Below are 21,392 nucleotides of genomic sequence, written 5' to 3'. Positions count from 1 at the left end.
GAGCCAGACGCAAAGCAAAGAGGAAAAAAAACACGGAAATTGGAAAGACATCAGAAAGACTCACTATGAGAGACTGACAGAGGAAATTTACAGAGAAGACCAGGAGAAGATGAGGCACAGATAGAGGTAGTTAGGAGAGAGCAGCTGAAAGTGAAAAGGGAACAGATATGGTGTGTATATATATATATACTGTAAACTGAGATATTCACAGAGTTTGCTGATCTAGCTCGGAAAGGGGAGGGCGAGATGTCGTAAATTAATCTGGAGGAAACACATTGGGCACGCACAACACATGATAAGCTTAGTGGACCACCTTGTTCAATTGGCAATGTCTCCTCAAATTACACGCATCGGCGGCGCGCGCGCACACAAACCACGCCGTGTCTCCACTAGTCGTTCCAGCATAATCACTATAATGCTCTTAATTGAAACCCAGTGTTGCCCCGAACACATCACCTGATCTCTCTACCTGCGCTTCTACCACATTCAAAATGAATACTGCAAAGCTCTTAATCACAGCCTCTACCCTCCAACACACACACACACACACATATGTTGATGTGCTTAGTGCTGAGCAGTGAAAGGAATGTGGATGTTGGCAGGTAGACTGGTGATTAGCCAGGCTGTTCTGCTCATAGTATGCAGACCTAAACATTTTACACACACGCTAATACAAATTGCTAGTGTAGCTCGCGAGCTCTGAGCGCATTTACATACGCGCCGACTGAGCAGGGTGGTCTGTTTGGAAGCTTTTGCATTCTTGTGTTTTGATTATCTTAACGCAGATTGTAATCATGAAACCCTGGACCTGTTTGGAATCCATGCAGGGATAGCAAAGCATAAAGGAGTCTTATGACAGTGACAATGGAAAGAGTCATGCAAAAAAAATGTGATATTAAGTGAAAAAGAAAAGAATATTTTGGCTAATGAGTGAATAAAGGAATAGAACACCTCACGAGGACAAAAAAAAAGAAGTTAACTGCAATTATTGGTTACTTTCTGATTGCACCAAAAGGACACTCACACTTTTCTCTCCTGCTACTTTTCAATTTTACACTCATTTCTAACCTGCTAAGCCTCATTCAAAATGCATATTCTCAATCTTGCCATTTTCAAAGCAGGTTTCTATTTGAACAGGCGAAATTGCGGTATTAATTGAATAATTAAAATCTGATTTGCGAGAAATTACAAAAGACATCCGAATGGATAATCCTATGGAACCGTTGCGAGAATTTTAATCGCGCATTGCTGCCTCTGTCGTACGTGCATCTCGACGTTTGCGCATAAATGCTCGCTTGCATGTGTGCCTCCATGCATCTGTGAATGAATACATTAGATAGGTGGGGCGGACATAAAGCCAAATCCCAGAGAATTTGGCTCCTAATTAATAAATCATTACAAAATTGGACGATTCAGAGTGTTTTCCATTCTCAATAATTAATGTCTTTGTCCATTTTCTGTGTTAATAATGGGTCTGCTCCTCCCTGGGACAAAACTGAATAAAAAAAATAAATAAAAACACAGGAAATAATAGCACAAAAAGGTACAGCGGTACAAATACAAATAACGAGCCAAAAACAGCAGCGAGGACAATGATAGAGAGCAGGGCTGTGGGGGCGGCACATCCACACAAAAACACATTCCCTCTGCCTCCAACAGATTCCATTGAAAACAGATGGCATCGGAATTATCTGATGTCCTGTCACTGTCTTTTTATATGCTAATCCAGCTCCTCCACACATCTGAGTCCCTTTAATCAGATACCAGGTCAGAGAAACCAAATCAAGCTGAGACAATCCTGCTGCTGGCATATTACAATACACTGAGACAGGTAGTCACACAGCAATGCTATCAATGCACTTAATGTCAGGAGACTCTGCCAAAGTGTGGAGTTAACAGAGATGGGCGGCCACTTAAAGTGACTGATGGATTGGAAAGAGCATTTCTGCTGCTCTCATTCACTTATACGGGTGCCTGAATGTTCAGCAACATGACAAACTTTCTTTGCATAATATTCGCTTATTTATCGCCATTTGCCAGCAGTCATTCTGTCACTTAAACAACTCTGTCACAGCGGGAGTCCTGTTGTTTTCTGTTTTCCGCTCAGTTCCGATGCTGCGTGTAGCCGTTATTGATGCTTAAAGCTGTCTGTTGATAATAATTCGACACCTCCTGCTTCAAAGTAAATCTGTTTCAAAGTGCAGGTAGGCGTGTTGGCTCTAACTGTATGGCAGCGCTGGAATACTAATGTCACCAAAAGCTGACTTGTTGAAGTTGATGTAAAAGTAGATTTTTCAGGCATTTTTCAATTTGTCAACTTTTTTTGTTTGTTTTTTTTTTTACAAACAGTAATGTTGCATCTCTGATAAAGCACAAAACAGAAATATTTAAGCTGCTTTCTGTAATCAGGTTAGATTTGTGGTGATAAGGTGAAGAGGTTTGTCACAGATTTGGCAAAGCTGAAACTTTGAGGATTTCCATCCATCCATCCATTATCTATACACCACTTAATCCTCACTAGGGTCTTAGACTTAGGGTGAAGGCTGGGGAGTCTATCACAGGGCTACACTTAGAGACAGACAACCAAGCACACTCACATTCACACCTACAATTTAGAATCACCAATTAACCTCAACATGTTTTTGGAGGAAGCTGGAGAGAACCCACGCTGCACGGGGAGAACATGCAAACTCCACACAGAAAGATCCCAAGTGTCCTCGCCGGGACCCGAACCGGCGACCTTCGAGCTGCGAGGCAATGGTGCTAACCACCGCTCCACCTTGCGGCCCGATTTCCAACCAGTGGAGACAAATGGATTGTTGCTTCTGTAAATGACTAATGGACACAAAAAATGCAGCATATCCACAGTATGGACTCTGGTTAGGCAACAGCGATGTGTGCTACAAATAGACAATTAACCAACAGCAACAAGACAAACTAAAAGTTGTCCAATAGCTTCACTTAAATGCAGGAAGGCATATAACAAAAGCGCAAAGTTTGGTTGCATGAACACACCCCTGCCGTGCTCTCTCTCCGGCTCATAATAAAGAGAAATCCTTCCTCTATTCTTGTTTACTTACTATTATTGATGTACTTATGTAAATTTGTTTCTTTGGGGTTTTTGCAAAGTTAAGGATAAAATGTTATTAATCCCAAAGGAAATCCTTGTGCCAGAAATTGCTCAAAAAAAACATAACAGAAGAAATGCAGTGCCTCAAAAGTACAATATATTACTGAAAATGAAGTGTACTAAAATGAGGCTAGAATAGAACAGTAAAAAGTAATGATGACAACTATACTGAGGTAATACAGTAATACCACACATACTAATGAAATATTACACCGAAAAAATGAGATGAACATTTAAAGTAATTATTGTCTGTATTTAAATGCTAATTGAACCTTCTTCCTGCTGGTCACTTTATTCACAAGAGGTCATTATAAATTAGCAACAACTATTGACATCGATAAACATATGATCAAAATTGTTCAGCCATATTGCCCAGTTGTAGCTATGATCATGTTGTTTCTATCTTTCTTTCCACATTGAGTTTCATAACTTAAACACTGCTCATCTGCTTTAAGGTTAAAACTAAGAGCAGAGATGTTGATAACTCATCATCATATGTAGCTTGACATCAAATATGACCTTTTTTCAAGGCCATCCAGCCTCGCACTCTTTCTTTTCCCCTTTTCCACGTGTACAGTTCAAGGAAAGATAACATAAATATTCACATTGCTCCATTTATAAACGCTGGGTATTAAAGCGTGACTGATATCTGACCAAGAATCAGGCAGAAAGAAGTTCAGAAGTATACGCTTGTCATAACAGTCCTGGTCACCCATTGATCAGCGATCAAGGATAATGACAAGAGCACAGACGCACTCCAACCGCAACTGTAAAATAAGTTACACACAAGACAAGGATGAAAGAGTCCACACACACACACACACACACACACATAGGAGACAGCAGGGGCCTTCTGAGGACAGATTTATCGAGTTCAGCCACACACACTCGCTCAGCAATCATCAGATCAGATCAGATCTCAAAAGGCTGCGTCTGTCTGAAAGATTAGAAGAGCCATCTGTCTGCCATGTGGACAGCATCCGATTATCAATACACTTCACACACCTCTGTATGTGCATGCATCGGCGTGCATGTATGTTTGATCCGGCTACTGAGTGTGGAGAGCAAATGAGTGACAAACAGAAGCAGGGAATAAACGGGAACATAAACAGTGTAATTTAATGCCTTTCATCTTATGTATTTCACCATTATTCTGCCTAATCTGGAACATGTGATTTTTTTTTTTACTATTTTAACATTTCCTTGCTTACAAAAAAACCATAATTGGCAAATTTTAGGCACCAAACACAATCCTTCACCTTCCAACAAAGATAGTCACACACAAACGACCAGGAAATTACTTGTAGCCACGCTTGATTCTTAATCAATACACGCCTATTGATCTCTCTGCCACCTTACGTGTATTTACTCTGCTACCTTTACCACGTATAGATCGTTACCGCTAATACAGGACGAGAGGTGAACAAGTTGAAGAAGAGTCTCAAAGGGAAGAAAGCACCAAGAAGTTTAGTCAACAGTTGAGCTCGATTCAACAACTTGTCTTGCCGAATGGACAGCAGACGAGCTATTTAGGCTTCTGACCTGTGGGGGCTTCCACACACACACACACACACACACACAGTCACTTACATTCATTCACAATTGCTATCTGGTCAAGAAGAGGTCCTGCCAAGACTCTCCCCAGTCAAGTCATCTTTTCTGCTTGGCGATCAAGGTTACTTTGACCGATGATGATTCAAATTAAACCAACCGCTCGAATCATCCGCGGCTTTTAAATCCACTTTATCTAATATCTGTGCTCTCACATGGAAATCCAGCGCGGAGCTCATTCATTTATATGTATGAAGAAGAGATCAGACAGAGACACATGTAGAATTAATTTATTACAAAAGGACAAAAGTGCACACAGGCGAGCTTTAAAATTATACTTGTGAGGACCTCCTGTTCTATTAAATGGCAGGCTGGTCCTCGCGAAACTTGCAAATTCTCACGACACACAAACACTCGTGCACACACTCTTCGCTCGCAGGTCGCCGGTGCTTTCATTTCAGCAGGTGGCCTCATATGAACATCCACACGCAACGATCCAGGTCACCCCTGCTTTCCATTTCAGCAGGTGGTCAGTGAGTAATGGCACTGATGGCTGAACATTGGACGCTCAGACAGAAAGTGGGTGTTATCTTCCAAAACAACACAAAAGGGCCAAAGTGAATGGAGGGACACAGAAAAAAATAATTAAAAAATTCAAAGCGGGGCCTTGAAAAGTCATTTACTACATGTCCTTGAATGCACAACTCTCAATTTCTTTGCTTTTTAGCCTTATGTCTCCCACACTCTTTATCCACCCACGCCAACAGCCTGGCATGCCACATTAATTACAAACGTCTTTCAAGCTTTCATTTTGTCTTCATGAGGGAAATTGCATTTGTTTTCCTCGTTGAGTCAAGATGACAGGGAGAAGGACAAATTAGAAGTGAGAAAGACTAAAAAGTCTCTTTCAGCTCGTAAAATATTAGACAAGCTAATTATTCAAAAACAAAGAAAGCAACAATGAGGTGCCAAATGTCAAAGAATATAGATCATGTTGCTTTGGTCCTTTTAGCTCGACTGCCAAGGAGTCTGACAAAGTTTGTCCTCCAAGAGAAAGAAAAAGCAGAGCTAAATTACAGACATCGTTCAGCTGAACAAATGAGGACATGTAATTGTAGGAAAACGATGACACTTTTAAATTAGGATAGTTTGCACGGTCAAATGATGTAAATAAAACTCAATTTGTCCTTTGCTCATCCCAATTATCACATTGTTAGCTCTGTCCTTAGCTGCAGCTTCATAGCTCAAGGTTATACAAGAAAAGTTTTATTGTTTTTTTTTAAGTTATTGGGCAGGGGAAATGGTGGACAGATTCTTCACCATGATGTCATTAAATCCCATGACATTTGACCAACAATGTGTTAGTCTGTCTTTAACACTGTGGTCACTGTACTGCACTATGACACCAGGCCAAAACCCAATTTTTTCCTACTGAAGCAGATCTTCACACGCTTTACCCAGTTGGTTTGATGGAGCTATTCTTGGTTTGTACACGATTACACTGCCCTGGGAGGATGTTACACGAATCATATGAGTAGCAACACTTGGAAAATGATGTGTTTGTGGGCTTTAACAACAAATTTAGATATACGTTTGTAATTATAATGAAAATCTTGATGTCAAGATTTAGAGTAACACAACCTCCAGCCCAAAACATCATTGAAATACTTTTGTTTATTGATGTTTTACATATGTTTAATTAAAGGAAAACGTTTCATCACTTCAACGTTTAGTGTTGATTGGCTGTTCTAGTGGTGCGCATTGGAAAGCAATATGCAGGACGTTGCTTAAGACCTTAGAGTGGTAACTGGAGATGAATAGAACTGACTGCAACTGAAGAAAAGTTGTATTTTTAGATTATTTCATTGGGACTTGGGAGGAAAATTGTGCAGCAATTTCAAGCAATAATCGAATGATTATATAAATTTTGCCTGCTTTTATTGGTCCTGATTGATCCCAACATGAGTTGATACATGTACACTGGTTGGAGGTTATTAAATTTCTGTCATGGTGCCTCATTACTAGCTAAACCCCCACAATGCTCTCTGCTTGCCAACACTGACCGCCTCCTCTGGTCGCTACGTATTCAACAGCAAGATGGTGGCGCTACCAGGTACTACGGCCAATCTACAACACTTTAAGTGTGTATTAGCTTGGAAAATGGTATCAAAATGGCAGCAAAATTAATCGGGACATCCCCACTGATAATTGGAAAATTGCTGAATATCATTAACGGAAAACACCACATGCCAGCTAGCCATTTTATTCCATTCTATTGTTTGTATGGCGCACTCATATTGGATTACTTTCGCATCATAGCATTTAGTAAGTCACAAATTAACAGTACATTCTCTAACATTACAACTACTTTTATTAACAAACCATTTCAGCATCAGTTTCCCAGGAGCAGTCATGTTTGCATTCAAATTCATAGATATGAACTGGTAAGACGGGTGCAGTGCAGAGTGGGTTACACACCACTAACTGGAAGCTGCCCTCCGTATCCACAGGTACGCTGTGTTTCCCGCTGAGCAGCTCCAGTTGAGGCCTTGGGGGTTAAATGTCTTGTTAAATGGCACCTGATGCAACTTGCTGAATGGGAGGGAAGGCATGACTCCTGCAATTTTTGACGCGGTGCGAGCGCGGTGGTCTGACATTTTAACAGCCTCGCTTTTATTTCTTTACAATCAGACGCCTTTGATGCCACAAAGCATCATCTCCCTATTTGATTTAAGGCCGTGGATGGGAGCACAACCCGGTTTTACCCCTCATCCTCCTTCCAGACAACCTCCTTTGCTCTTCATTTCCCAGTCCCTCTCTTCTTCTATCCTCCTCCACCCCCATGCCTTTCCTTTGCTTCATCCCATTACTCACATCCCCTCCATGATATTCCCATTATATCCCTTCAGGGTATTCACAATCCCTGTGGAATGCAGGCGGTATTCCTGGGATAACGGGGTTCACTGGCTGGCTGGGTTCTGAAGGGAATAGGGAATACGCTTCCTTTCCTTTACAAGGAACAAGCAGAGGAAATTCCTTCCCAGCTTCTCCAATCATTTATCTCTTGCTCTCTTCATCAGAGCAATGAAAGTGCAAGTGAACAAATGACTGGACAGAGGGAACACTGGAGCGGCGATTCTTGCCTCCATTCTTCTTCCCCTCCTACCTTTGAGGTTTAAGAAACAAGGATGAGATATCACCGCCCGTTGGGGAATGAATTTGTTCTGTTTTTTTGTTATTTCTCAGAGGAGCGAGGAGCGGTCTCTCTTTCAGTCATCTGTAATTCGCTTTCCTTGCGCCTAAATCTCCCATACGGGCAGCAGCGACTAACATAAGGGGATCTTTGTCTCCATACGGACAGGATTTCCAGGGAAAAGTAATTTTGTTTCTTGCAGCTCCTTAGTATCACTGGAAGGTATTAGCGGTGACATTTGGACAACAGATGATCTATTTACTTAATTTAGCCTCTTTGTGGATGACTCATGCTAGCATCTAGGCTAAAATAATATTATGATAAGGTCTGGTCTTACGATGTGAAGACCCCTGAGATGGTGTATAAATAAAACTGAGTTGAAATAATCTAAAAAAATGCCACCAATAAATCCCTCTGACTGACACTGTGTTTCCCAACTCCCATGACAATTTCTCGCTGCAGTGGTTCTCCTCATCAGGTCAGTTTGTGATGCTATCAGAATTCCTTTCCTCGGAGTAATCAATGGATGCGACCGAGCAGTGATCCCCTCTTTCCTCGAGCCGACGCCGCTTTCCTTCTTCTCCTCTATCCATCGTTACCTCGAGGGAATTTTAAGGCAGGACTGGCCGGGGTCCCTAATCCCACAGCTTCTAAATGGTTACTGGGTGCTGCCTACACGCGGGTCACCTTGTTGGATCACCAAAACACACATGTGCATGCACAAACACACGGCTCGGGATCACTCTAATCTCCTGGTCTCTAACTGGTTACACCTGACTGCCTGGATTCATGGGTCTTTTTATAGGACTTTAGACAAATTCAAAGCCTTGGATATTGTGTTTGAGTTGGTGTATACACTGGAGATGGGAGAGACAGCCATCTCATTAGCATTTCAGCAGTTTAATGTGGTTAAAGTCACACAGACATGATGTAAAAATCACTTTTTTAAAAAAGTGCAATATTCAATTCAAGTGCACACGCAGTGGTGGACATTTTATTAATTAATTTAAGGCTGTGTCCATCCACAAATGTCCTACTCCTTATGTATGACTACTATACAGGGAACTATGTAGGGAGCTCTTCAGCCAAACTAACACTTTTAGACACTATTTGAATCTCGGTGCTATTAATTAATGTCGCTCAATTAAAACATATCAGATTGATGCCAGCTATGGACAAAAACTGACCGGCATTTTTTTGAAAAACCCATTGTACTAAGCGTATGTTCCTAAATTAATACATGAAAATCCTTTTTTTTTTGTCTTTGTTTTGGTTGTGACACATCACCCCATTTCCATTAAGCATATCGATACAAATTATTGTTTTAAATTTGTGTTTTTGCGCCATCGATTGGTCTCGTAGGTGCCGTCATTTTTGACAAGCTACACATGTACTGTAGAAAATATGTCTGAACACTAGAAAATACATCTTAACACTAGCAAATATATATTAACACAACAAAATCTGTGAATCCTAAATTTGCTCTCTTGTCCGTCTGCCATTCACCTTCGACTCAATGCATGATGGTACATATTGTTGGTTAGTGACCATCGCCTGTGCGCTACTTTTCACGGTGCATTGTGGGATACTATGAGTGACTATATAGGGTGTAACTACGGTAACTTAACATTGGACAGAGGTACAAAATGAAAAACACACTATATATAGTGTTTAGTAACTGATTTCCAACAAAACCGAAGATTTCAGTTCAATTTTTAGTTGTATGTGTATTTTTCTTTCCTAGAAATATTCTGCCAACTCCCGTTTCCTGTTCACTTAGCCTCCCTTTGCAATGCAGATTATCTCTTCCCCTGCATCTCTCCTGTCGCTCCTCATTGCTCAAACCACTCTCCTCTCCATCTATCCACATATCTCTCTACTCCCTGTTTCTACTGACTTGCCAGATTCCAGCTCATGTTTCCTGGCAGTGCCTTGTCCTCACTGTTCCTATTTCCAGCCGTCACTTTGGCTAATTTTGGCTTCGAGTGCATCTCTGTCGGCTGCACTCTTCATCCCTCCTCTCTTTCCCCGCCGACTCTTCCTCTCAGTCTTTCCTCGTGTTGCTTCGTTCTTTCTGCCTCTCTGAAATCAGCAAAGCAACACTGTCTCACACACACACACACACACGCAGCTACAACACAGTGGCGAGACAGCGAGTGTTTCTCAGGCGTGCGCGCACCAGCCGATATGTCTAATCTTGCAGAATGATGACTGTCAAAAACTGAACTGTCTCTCGTGCACTTTCCCTGTATAATACCAATTCCCACCACGTCTGCGACTGTGTGCGAGTCGAGCAAATGTGTGTGTGAGTGACTGCGCGAGCCAAAGTGTGTGTATATGTGAGAGGTGGAGTCAAACGCAACATTGTAAGTTTTCATTGGCTGCAATATCGCGGCGTGTAATGTTGCGCGGGACCCAGTCAGCCAATCGGAGGATCCTGACACGCTCCGTTTTATGAATGAGACGGCATGTATGCGAGGTGCACACGCTCAGAGTGAGAATACTCTACAGTGATGTAATACAATCACTGAGAGCTGCAGAAGCGCTTCAAACGCAAATGTAGTACGAGCTCAGTCGGAAACTAAAATCTAAATTAGAAAAGCAAAATATGTCTGTGTTACATTTAAAAAAAAAAGTGATATTCTTCAGCCGCCACTGAGCAAAAAGAGTGAGAGCTCATAAAGGCAAAATGTATTTAGTATTAAAAGCACAACATAATAAATGTAGCTTGTCTAAAAAGGCAGTAAAATGACACTTGTGAACCAGCAGCATCTTCTTTCCACAGAAACACCTGTACTTCCTGCTGATCAATTAAGTCCTCGTATCGTTTCATCAAAACGGCTCACACCCTTTCTCTGAAACCCATATCCTCCAACCGTCTGTGTCCAAACCAGGAACTGAGAACGCCTCATTTGGCTGACATTGTGTACCAGGGAGTAATTTTGCCTAACCGGTATGTAAAATCATAACTGAAGTGCTGTGTGCGCGGCTGGCGACCAGAGAAGAGATTGGGAGGGGAGGAGACCAGCAGCCAAAAACAATCAAAATATCCTGGTGTGACTTTCCATGAAGGGTGTGTGCGTGTGCGTGCGCGTGTGTGTGAGTGTGTGTGTGTGTGTGAATGTGTGTGTGTGTGTGTGTGCACGCGTTCATGTGTGAGAATACATGCCTTTCTATGAAGTCACTATTTGGCACATTGCTCTGCTGCTCCATTGCAGTTCATTGGTGTGCTGTCACAGGTAAACAGTGCCCTCTTTGGTCGCATGTAGGAACAGCAACTCAGAACAAGTGCAGACAGGAAAACAAGTGTTGAGACAATGAAAGCAGAGGAGAAAAAAAAAAATCACAGGTTTATGTCACTGAGGTAAAACATAACAAGAGGAAAAACACATGAGTTGGGGTGTTGGGAGACATTTGCTCCTCAGACTGATCAGTATTATTTATTATTTCGTAATTATTAAGTAATTTCATTTATAGAAATCATAGTCATATTTAGTGAATAAATACCAACTGGAATGGCCGATTATTTATCTCCTCAAGTGGTGAGCAAGTAATGTGTTGCATTCCAATGTGTATGAAACATGTAAACACGAGAAGCACTGCGAGTTCAACTGGTTGTGTTTTTAGTTTAATCGTTATATTTTTTTAAAAACTGAACGTGCAAATCAAAATGCCTCACACCTAAATAAAGTCGCTCATCTTCTCACCAAAAGACACCCTTCATTCGGCCTTGTACAACCTATTATATAAGCACACTGTCTCACAGGATTATATTATACTGATTCAGGTTGACCGGCTCACACAAGATCGTGTGCAACCTCTAAAGATTGAAAGTTCTAAATTTTAAAACTATGAATGGGAACAGAGTATGTTTTTCAGAAGGATGACCTCATCCTGATATTGCAGAGATGCATTCTTACAACGAAGAAAAAAACACGTCCTCCGTGAGCCGAGGCTGCCATCTATGGGCCGACACGAGAACTTCTACTACGCCTCGCACCAGGTGATGTCATAGTTTGAGAAAGAAAGAAAGAGTTAGACATGGGGATGAAAGTGCGACAGGGGAGGGCAGCGAGTGTGAAAGAGAGAAAACAGGCAGGAAGGATGAGAGAGAAGGTGATGTCATGTTTTCAGAGCGGTGGAAGGCGTCTTTGTCCAGATTCTTTCATTCAACTCTGCAGAGCGACACTGCGGATTTAAACAACAGACACTATAGAGGTAGGATATTCGAATGACGTGATTTTGCGCAGCGAATATTCTGCCTGGCCAACGACTGCAACATTCAGGAGCACATTCCAGACCATTCCACACTCTCCCGACAATTTCATGCCATTCCCGACAAGTAGACAACTGCACTGCGCACCGTACGATAAGATTCACAACAATTGCCGGCTGTAGAAAGTGTAATCTCCCCCTGATTTCGGCCATGACAGTCGATTTCTCCTTTAGACAATCTCACAGTGAAATAATGAATTACCTCAAAGAAGGAGAGAGTGAGGAGGAAGATACTGGAAGGAAACAGAAGATACAAGCAAGCAAACAAGTGGAAAAGACAGATTAAAAAAAAAAAAAAGCAGATGTGTGGAGGACAGATACCAAACTAATCCTTTAGACACTGACCTTTAAAGTACTTTGTGAGAAGAAAGAAGCAGTAGGGCTGAAAAAATTATCGAAATAATATCAAAACGGCAATATCCAAACCACAAGAGCTGCCACTTTTTGATAAAATGTCCAAAAACATACTAAATGGAGCATCGTGGTGCTATAGAGATGCCCACAAATCATGGTCTGCAGACATAAAAGAAAACACTTGTTTGGTACAGAACACATCATTTGTTTCAGTGGAAAATCATGTTGCAGTGTTTTCGGATCATCCCTGTTCTGAAGCTTATGAGTGGAAGATCAAGGCGACATCGTGGGCTTAAAAAACGCATTAATTTAAGTGGTAAATGATGGGAAATTGCTCTTTTTCTAAGCTATTTTGTGTACAACTCGCTAGTAACAAAAGGTGTAAAGACTCCACTTTATCATTCGTATTCTATCTGTATTTTAAATCTTTTTAACAGTGATCCGATGTAATGCTAGCAAGCTGAATAAACAGAAGCTTCACCACCACCAAATCTATCAAGAGACAGACCAATCATCTGAGTTGCATGAGATCTTGTCTTTTATAACCGCCCGTGACCCCACAAATGTTCTTGTTTTTTTTCCTCCCTGTGAACATCACTTGAGCTCCTCAGCTGTCCTGACTCTAGATTTTCCACTAACTGTTCCAAACAAACCCTGGTTCTCTGACAACCGAGTGAGTAATGCCGCAGCACTGTCCTCCCCACTCACACGTACGTGGAAGAAATATGCTTGAGAACTCTTGAGGAAAACCAAGGTTATTCTGGTCCAAAACGTTTTGGAGCTGTAGCTCCTCGTCAGTCAGAGAGGAAACTAATCCAGGTGTCAATAAACATGAGTGTATTTAAAAACATGTAATTTATTATATGTTTATGCCCAGCATCCTCACTACTCTAGAGTTTTAGAACTACTTATAAAGTGACTTGTTTTAGTTTGACAAGTCCTGGGTTGCATTTAAGCCTGGAAGGAGACTTCTGAAAACAGTTAACACCCTGATTTGTCACGTTGCTAGTATGTGACCACTTTCTAGGGGGAAAATAAGGATATATGCCCTGACTACCAGTGGTTAATTCAGTATAGATAATGAATTAAGCTACAGGCCTCGCTGACCTTGTTGTTATGCTAGCAGCTGTTGTGCAGTTTAAGAAATCATGGCGCTGAAACGCCTGCCTGATCATTTTTCTTTCAAAAAGCCGCTTAAAAACAAAAACCTTTCAGTGTGGATGCAGGTGAAGGTGAACACCAATTCCTACCGGCACAGAGGTAGACACCAGGTGAACAAGTACATATCAAAACATCAAAAATGACTACAGCCTCTTGCAAATGCATGTCGTCATGCAAAATATATGCAAATGGCAACCGAAAGGCCTTTCTTCTGCACCTTATGAGAATGTTAAATATCTCCAAACAGAAAGCACTAATATGTTGTTTTATTTCATGTTAAATTGTCTACATTATAAGATAAATAAAAAGAGGTGTAACATGTTGTGTAAGTGCAGCTAGGGGGGTTCTTCTACTAAGTTACAAAAAATTAAACACTTTGTGGAACCAGTATTTTTATGTGGCTGCTGCACATTCGTGTTTTAACAAGTGGAGGAGACAGACACAATCCAGAGATTCCAAAAAAATCTAATATCCATAACAGCAGGATTTAACCTGATTACCTGCGAGTGTATTGCATTACACCCTCTCGCATCTATATCTGCTGAGGACCTTAAGACAACCAGGGAAGCAACGTGCGCTGTAATCACATTGGGAAACAGACAGATATTTCCCATGCAGAGGTCAACGTAGGAAAAGAAGACGACGCTTTGAATACAAACAGCAGGCTCTTACTGCAGCCTTTCCACTAAACAACAGTCAAAATAGACGTACGTTGGGACAATTAGCACACTAAATGTCAAGCCCTAGGAGATGCCTGAACACAGGGTCTGAGTCGAGGGGGCAGGTTAGAGACAACAAAGTGCAGAGAGAGACGTGTTATATCAGACGGGAGCTCCTGGGACGGAGAAAACGGTAAAACAAAGAAAGGTGGAAAAGATAAAGAGATCAAGGGGTCGAAACTACCACATGAGAGGGAGGGAGGGGGAAAACAGTTGGCCCATGTTCGGGAGCAAATTGTGTCTAGTGTGTGTGTGTGTGTTTGTGAGTGAGTGAGTGGGTACATCTGCATTTTTGAAGTGTGTGATTAATGTCCTTCTATGGCTGTGGAGACCCCATGGAGAGAGAGAAATGCCTCAGGGTTTAACTCGCTCTCTCTCTCTCTCTCTCTCTCTCTCCACAAACACACAACTGCATATAGAAAGAACCGAGGAGGGCATGAAGGCACTGCACAACCAGCCACACACAACCTGCACAAGAAGTCCATTTTCTTTGTGACTAATTGTGAAAAACAGGAAGCCATAACGACACACACACACACACAGAGCAGGAAACCCAGAATATCACATTCAAGAGCCAACTACTATCCATTACGCACATTTTTCAAACAATGCATCACACATCTCCATCTGATTCTTTCTGTCTGTGTTGGTCTCTCGCCTGTACACTCACAATGAATCCCTCTGGTAATCTAGAGCACAATATGTCTGGCTTCGATGCAAAAGACATGCAAAGCTAAGGATGAAAAGTAGTATTCAATATTGCTGAGTGTTTTTTTTGTTAACCTGTAAGGCGTATTGCCTTTTCCGTTGGACCACTCCATCAAGTTAAAGCATCGAAACTAGAGGTTTAGATTCAAAGGTAGATATAAACTGAATGTGGTTCATCATGGTCGAAATCTTCACATGAACCATTTTAAACATACAATACATTTGCTTGGATGAGTTTGTTGAGAGAAGTGCAAAAGTGAAAAATCCCCCACAGGAGTAATAACCAAGGTTCACCTCACTCGTAAGGCAACATCGCCCCCTTGTGTTTAATAGTAACACTGACACCAGTCCTACAGGTGTAAATTATATCACAATAATGATGTTTTTTTTTTTTACCATTTCAGATATCCATCCATCCATCCATCATCTATACACCGCTTAATCCTCACACGGAGTCTATGCCAGCTGACTTAGGGTGAAGGCAGGGGACACCCTGGACAGGTCGCCAGAATCACCAATTAACCTCAACATGTTTTTGTGGGAGGAAGGAACCTGGAGAGAACTCACGCTGCACGGGGAGAACATTCAAACTCCACCCAGAAAGATCCCAGACGTCCTCACCGGGACGCAAACTGGCGACCTTCTTGCTGCGAGGCAACAGTGCTAACCACTGCTCCACCTTGCAGCCCGATTTCAGATATTATTCATATATTTATCTTGATTGCATCCGTCTAAAATCCATCCACTGTTTAAATTTTATTGTAGAAATAATTTTGTATTATATTGCTCAGTGAACTCCTGACGTCATGCAAATTGTGGTAATTAAACAGTCTCTCACCAGTCATCTTGTATCCGCTGGCAGCGAGCTGTCCAGCCATGTACTCTCCATCTGAGTTGTTGTGACTGCAGCCCCATGTTTTCATCCAGATCTTTTGGGTTCCAGGGATCAAGCTAAAAATTAGCAACAAAAAACATGGCTGTTACATGACATATTGAAATGCTAAAAGGGATATCTAAATGTACTATCACATCATAAAACTCAAATCATGACTTGTCAACTCGCACAAATGTAGTGGAACAGACTATGAAGATGCTTTCACATCTAACTTGTTTGATGCAGGCTGTTTGCAAAGCTGTCATCCAAAGAACTAGGTCAAGTCAGCTTGAGGAAATGAGTTTTAGGCCTTTTTTGTGGTGCCTTTGTCGTGTGAAAGCAAAGAGGACACACTACATGTTGATAGTAGATCTATGTTATGGGTGATTTCACCTGCTTCATAAGACATACAGAACATAAAGCAACAAAAACACACAGCTGTGGCTGTAATTTGGTTTTCCTCAGCAGATCCATTTAGTGCTCATTGACTGGATGACATCAGACCCACCACATGTCTTTCAGTCTATATGATTACTTGGAAAGCTTAAAACTAAACAGAGTGATAACAGCAGCCATCTACTCTCACATGGAAACTGTTCAAATGGTTAAAATATCTGAACAAGCGAACACTTGATCCTCTTTTATCCTCGCTGATAAAAGTGAAATGCTCAAACAAAAGCCACAAAATTTAGATTTTTCATCATTTAAACAACATTTAAAAAACAAAACAGGCCAATCACAGAAATTCGCACTTTCAGATACATAAAAGGATAATTATGAACTCAAGATTAGGTGCCAAAAAGTAGAACCTCCTTTGGAAGTGACAATGGGAACCTGTCTTATTTAAATCTCTCATATCTAGAGTAGGGTTTTGTCTTTGCTATTGAGATGTGCGGTGTCATCATGCCAAAATCAACAGAATATATACAAATAAGGAAGGAAGGAAGTGGTGGATACCTATGACTTTCGGAGAGGATTTGAAAAAAATAAAATGACAATCAATGATTCCACTGCAAGGAGTAGCTACAAGTGTTATAGACTCTGGAACAGCACCATCCAATCCAAGAGCAGGTCATCAGATGCAAAGAGAAGTCCCCCAAAACCAAATGTCACCACGGGATCTGTAGGGAACTCTCACAACTACTCGTATCTAAGTGTACGCATCTGCAACCAGGAACAGACTGTACATATCTGACATGTGAGGAAAAAAGAAGACTTCACAATCAACAAGAGAACATCATAACAAAACTACAGTTTGGAATAATATACTACGGACAGACCAATCACAGTCAGAGCTGTTTTACCACAGCAATAGTTCAAATGCGTGTCGCAGACAAAAGATTTGTTTAACTGTCTCAGGAAGTGGGCAGCTTGCGGTCATTGATTCAGCGATAAATTCTGCATCAATTTAAATCTCATTGAAATGTTGTGGGCAGGTTTGAAACAGGCATTTATGTCATATTTCAGCAGACATAAGCTACTGGAGGACAACACAAAACACAGACTAGAGGTTGTTTCTACCAAAGGGTCAGTACTACCTTCTTATGCCAGGAGTGTACTTGCTTTGCCCCCAGAAGAAAAGTATATGTTGACATTTTTCCTCAATAAAAAAAGCTAATTTCCCCTCAAGTATACGACCTTGATGTGTAGCCACGGCTTTAAAGAGGATCAAATCTTTGCTTGTCCAAATGTGTCAAAGAAGACTAGCACTTCCATGGGATGTAACTATATTTTCTCTCAAACACTTGATAAAACCTGTCGGCTTGGAGCTCCTCGTCGCTCAGCTCTTTCTTCCTCCTGGACCTCGGTATGATACTCTTTCTGGCAGACTGTCTCTCATGAGGAGTCGGGTCGCTGGATGACACCATGTCCTCGATGTCTTCAATCAGAGAGTCACAGGCGGACGGCATAGTGGGCTGGAAATCAGACAGAGCTCTGGTCAAACACAGCTACTTCAGTGTCTCTCTCAGGTAGTCCAGACCTGTAAGTAGTTCAGATCCGGATTACCAAAAACGAAGCCTGACAATGACATTTGAGATGACATAAAGCAAAAATAACTTCATAAACATATGCCTAAAGTACACTGTGACTTAAATTCTGGCCAAGTACAAAGCTATGATGCATGGTGTGTTGAGGCTCATTGAATTTCTGAAGGAAAGCATCAATATGAAGCTCAAATGACACATAATGCTACTATACTTTTGGTTTGCAAGAGCAACAAATAATATATCGGTCAACTTTCTTGTAAATGTAAGGTCAAACTAACTAGGAACCCTACATAATGTAAAGAGGAGGCAACAATGATGCTTTTATTATTAATTAAAGCTGGAACAGTTAGTTGATTTATCCAAATCAACTGACAGCAAATGTATTCTTTATTCATGTTTAGTTATTGGAACTTATTCCTGACTTTGGGTTAACTCTGATAGTAAACTTGGATTTTGAACAATTAGCAACACAAACGTTTTCGTACTGGCAGATATTTTCTAAACCAGTGGATTGATAAAATAATTTGTACTAGAATAGAATAATCAAAACAGAAACTTTATGTTTGTTGCAGACTTTTTTAAAAAACTGTTTGGTTTCTGGCTCCACAAACCAGCTCACTGTTCATTGTTGTTGCTGCCTGCAGACACTCATTCCTGCAGCAGAGCTACATATTTCAAATGTTAAATAAATCCGTCCAGACAGCCTGACACTTCTCCACACCCAGAGCTCTTGTATTTTCATGCACAGGTGAGTTGTTTGGCTTTGTGGCTGCAAATCATAAAGAACACTTCTGACCAGACTTCTGGTGCAGCTTCTGAGTGAACAAGGATCTCACTGGTTTCCTCCAGCTCTGTGCTGACGATGTTGCTTGGAATTAAAAAGAGAAATCAGCTTGATGTGTCCGTCGTCTGCATTTCCAGTCCTCAACTGTGCCAGTGTCGTTGTGGAAGACCTTACAAGTGCAGCATGGCTCATTTGTGTCTCCTTTCTATACTCAGCCTTGCCGTGGTTTTAGACTTTTAAGGTGAAACAGCTCCTTCTTCAGCAACCTTAACTTTTTAATCACTCGGTTTTATTCTTTCAAGACTGCTGTTTCTGTAAATGGCCCTTTTTTTTTTTATGGGAAAACATGTTAAATTAATTTAGCGCTTCATTTTTAAAACTCTTAAATACTGAGAATATGTATAGTCTCTATGACAGGTTCCAGGGGTGGACACAGAGAATACGAGCCTCTCCGTACTTAAAACAAGTGCATTCGCCCCCTGAATAAAAATAAAGAAAGAAACAGAAACATTTTTCTTAAAAACTGTGGTTGCATGAGTTTATCCTTCATATGTTGAGAGTTAAAATCACACAATCACTGACTCTGCCGTGGAAAATGTATAAGATGCATGTAGATTCCATGATACTTTATCACCTGGTTGCTGAATTTTGTGTTTTCTTTTACATAAATATGCATTTTAAGCATAAACTGATGCAGAAATGGCCCAAACTGGTGCACACAGAGTCCTCGAGAAACGCTGGGTGTACCAAGATTCACCCGAATGCAAGAAATGAAGTGAAAGTTTTAAAGTAAAGCACATGTGTTTACTCACACACACGTATTTACCTGTAATATTAAATGTTCCTTGTCTTACCTGCATAACAAACTACAGAATTAGAGGCTGTGATCGTTCAAACTAACTGTTCATTAAACATAAAACCATGTTAATTACGTTTAAGTCATGTTATTAGCTCATGTTTTCTTATTTTCGCCTGACTTTTAACTGCAACCGAAATACATTCACACTCCCGGTTAATTAGCATTAACGTCGACTGCTACAAATGAAAAATACGTGTGAAAATGCTTAATTGAGCAGATATTTGTTGACCTACAGTTTGTTTTGCTGGTAACATGAGCTAGCTAGCTGCTAGCTTGGTTAGCCTCATTAGCGAGCTACAACCCACGTGCCTCTTATTCTGGACAAACAGTCCAACTAAGATTCTTTATTAGTGTCTTACCTGAGTCGAGATGTGGTTATAAGTTCAGAAAAATCTCAAATCCGATTCAACGATGCTATAAAACTAGAATATGATGAATATTTACAGCACAAACACAGTTGTCACAACTCTCAGACTGCCATACTTGTCTGCAGCTACGGGAGGCGAGGAGGGACAAAAAGGACCGACGCGGAATTTTCACATTTTTGGGTAATGTGTGCATCAGCTTGACCTTCAAACATTACAGTGGTGAAAAAAATAACAAGAAATAAGATTAATATCATCTATGGTTTTGTGTGTGTGTGTGTGTGGTTTTTAAACATATGAAGCTTTGATAAATCAATTGAGATTAGAAAACATCTTTGATTATTTACATATGTTTTATTGTATTTTGATGATTTGAGCCTCACTTTTAGACTAATTTTAATTACTTCATTTGCCCTTTTGTCTTTTTTTTATTTGGCCCACCTGTCTGAATAAGAAAAGCTGCATCCGAGTCATTCAAACAGTGATAATAGAACTAATTAACTTAATAATACTAAGGAAGTGGATTTTCTCCTAAACTTAATGGTTGAGTTTCATTTCACAAAGTCAAAATGCTGTTTAAGCAGACATCAGTACTCCCCTAAAAAAGCAGAAATGGCAAAAATATATTTTTTGAATGTATCAGATTCACTGATATTACAAAAATGAAACGGACACACAACATCACAAACAACAATCAAACCACTGATCCTGGTTCAGTGATATACGTTTTATATATTTTCAAATGAAAAAAATACTATTTACTCTAAGGCTTGGCTGAATACTTGATGGCTACTGATAGAGCTGAATCAATCTGTCCTGTAAAACATTTTTTAATTAGTCCTGAAGGAAATTCTTTTGCCAGATATTGCTCAGCAAAAATAAAATGACATAAGAAATGAAGTTCCTGAAAGAGTTGAAAAAATAAAATAAAACAAGAACGATACATTACTGAAATAAAATAAGTAAACTAATAAGTGAAATAAGGCTAGAACAGAAAAGTAAAACGAGATGCTGGCAATTATACTGATGTAATAATATCACACATAATAATGAAATATTGCACCTGAACAATGCAATAAAGATAAAATCTTGCACATTATGTTGCAATACTGAACATGAAATATTTCAGACGTAATCAAAATGAGACAAATGAAACTGAAATATTGCACAACGCTAAAAATATTTCACCTGAGAATTTTCACATTGCACGTGAAAATGAAATACAACACGACACAGAAACTGTTATTACAAACTATAGTGGAAAGTAATATTGCAAATGATATTGTTCACATCCAAGTATCGCATGTGTCAGCTGTCACTCCTGTAAAAAGAGTTCTAGTTTGAGTTCTAACCTGTGTAATTTTTAAATTTGTGTATACTTCATAAGCTACAGTGCAAACTAATCACAAAAGACAGATCATACACGAGGCC

The 21,392-nt window shown here is 40.4% G+C and overlaps 1 long non-coding RNA gene across 1 annotated transcript; it reads right to left on the bottom strand.

Moving 5' to 3' along the window:
- Positions 1-15,835: 15,835 nt before the first annotated feature.
- On the bottom strand, positions 15,836-20,097 carry LOC103370669 (uncharacterized). Its single transcript, XR_520902.1, has 3 exons — positions 19,956-20,097; positions 17,721-17,881; positions 15,836-16,042 (listed from the first exon to the last, which is right to left on the bottom strand). It is a non-coding gene; the product is annotated as an uncharacterized LOC103370669 (long non-coding RNA).
- Between the last annotated feature and the right edge of the window lie 1,295 nt (positions 20,098-21,392).

Source organism: Stegastes partitus, unplaced genomic scaffold, assembly GCF_000690725.1.
Source record: "Stegastes partitus isolate 25-593 unplaced genomic scaffold, Stegastes_partitus-1.0.2 Scaffold1463, whole genome shotgun sequence".
Classification (NCBI taxonomy): Eukaryota; Metazoa; Chordata; class Actinopteri; family Pomacentridae; genus Stegastes; species Stegastes partitus.
Note: the sequence above shows the minus strand (reverse complement) of the source record. Positions and strands in the feature narration are given on the sequence as shown.